This window comes from Danio rerio, chromosome 2 (assembly GCF_049306965.1).
Source record: "Danio rerio strain Tuebingen ecotype United States chromosome 2, GRCz12tu, whole genome shotgun sequence".
In the NCBI taxonomy this organism is placed as follows: Eukaryota; Metazoa; Chordata; class Actinopteri; order Cypriniformes; family Danionidae; genus Danio; species Danio rerio.
This window is the reverse complement of record NC_133177.1, coordinates 5,675,712-5,677,482: the sequence shown is the minus strand read 5'-3', so window position 1 is coordinate 5,677,482 and position 1,771 is coordinate 5,675,712.

The window sequence follows — 1,771 nt, the reverse complement described above, 5'->3', positions numbered from 1 at the left end:
TGTTTTGGAGGGCTGCTTCTCTCTTTTTTAGACCAGACTCCTCCTCCTCCTCCTCCTCCTCCGGTTTGTTCACTCCTTCTGATATCTGTCGCTGGATCTTGACCTGTCACTTTGTCTCTCTTCAGCCTCCTGGCCACTTATTAGACCTCTCCATTTATCTGATCTCTCTGTCTCTCTCCTACAGCAAGCTCCCTTTTGTTTGTCGTATGCTTGTTCGTCTGTATCTGCCTGACTTTACTCCGCTCTGTCATCCTCAGCTGCATGGTCCTAGTGCCCAGTTTGTGTGAAATGTCATTAATTCATTCATTTTCTTGTCGGCTTAGTCCCTTTTTTAATCTGGGGTCGCCACAGCAGAATGAACCGCCAACTTATCCAGCAAGTTTTTTACGCAGCGGATGCCCTTCCAGCCGCAACCCATCTCTGGGAAACATCCACACACATACTCCGGACAATTTAGCCAACCCAATTTACCTGTACCGCATGTCTTTGGACTGTGGGGGAAACCGGAGCACCCGGAGGAAACCAACGCAAAGGCAGGGAGAACATGCAAACTCCAAACAGAAACGCCAACTGAGCCGAGGTTCGAACCAGCGACCCAGCGACCTTCTTGCTGTGAGGCGACAGCACTAACTACTGCGCCGTGAAATATCATGTTCATTCATTTTCTTTTTTAGTCCCTTTATTAATCTGAGGTCGCCACAGCGGAATGAACCGCCAACTTATCCAGCATATTATGAAAATGAATGAATGACAGATTGAGCTATACCAGTAGCACAGATCATCAGCGGTCCCTTACTGTTGACTCCAACTTAGACTATATATAACGCTTTAAACGATTACTATAAATGTAAATAAAATTATACACTTCTTCAAACTTTTTTAAAATCAAAATATTTTGGAGGTTTAATTCAAAAGCATAAATAAACAAAGAAATATACCTAAATGGTCCACATTGGTAGCTTAAAGGTGCATACTAGCATTACAGGTAACATGAGTTACGTAATAATATTAAGGTTGCAACATAGCCTCATTCTGAAAATGTAGCCCTATATATGTAACCCCACCGGTTCTACACCACCCAACTCACTTCGAGCTGGGATCGAACTAGCGACCTTCCGCATGGGAGTCAGTTGCTCTACCAGGGAGGCTAAAGACCATGGCCTCTGGCGTTTGTCGCTAGAGCACCATTAGAGGTCAAAGGAGTGAGGTTTACCTGCACAGCACACACTAGCTGGCCTCCGTTACACTCACCCCCCTAAACCTCACTCCCATCCGGGTCATGGCACCAATGTAACCCCACCAGTCCTACACCACCCAACTCGCTCCGAGCTGGGATCAAACTGGCGACCTTCCGCATGGGAGTCGGTTGCTCTAACAAGGAGGCTAAAGACCATGGCCTCTAGCGTCTGCTGTTGCATATACATTCCTGGAGAGCATGAATTATGTAGCCAGAGGAACGTATGGCTGCATTTAGTTTTTAAAACCAATGCTATGGACGGCTTTTTCCACAGTTACCAGTTTGTCTAGTAGCTTGCCGCATATACCTCGGAGGATACGAAACAGTTGACCGGGACGATGGGGTTTGAGTCTGATGAAGTACGGTTCCAGAAAGCTTGTAAGACAAAAAACAAAAGCCAAACAATAAAAAAAACAAGTAAATAACAGGGTGAGAATGTGGTAAAATCTGTGGCAAGAATCAGGCGAGGGCTTTTTGTTCTGGATCGGTTTAAAAACACTGCGGTTGGGTTTAGGGAAGACGGTGAGCGCTGGT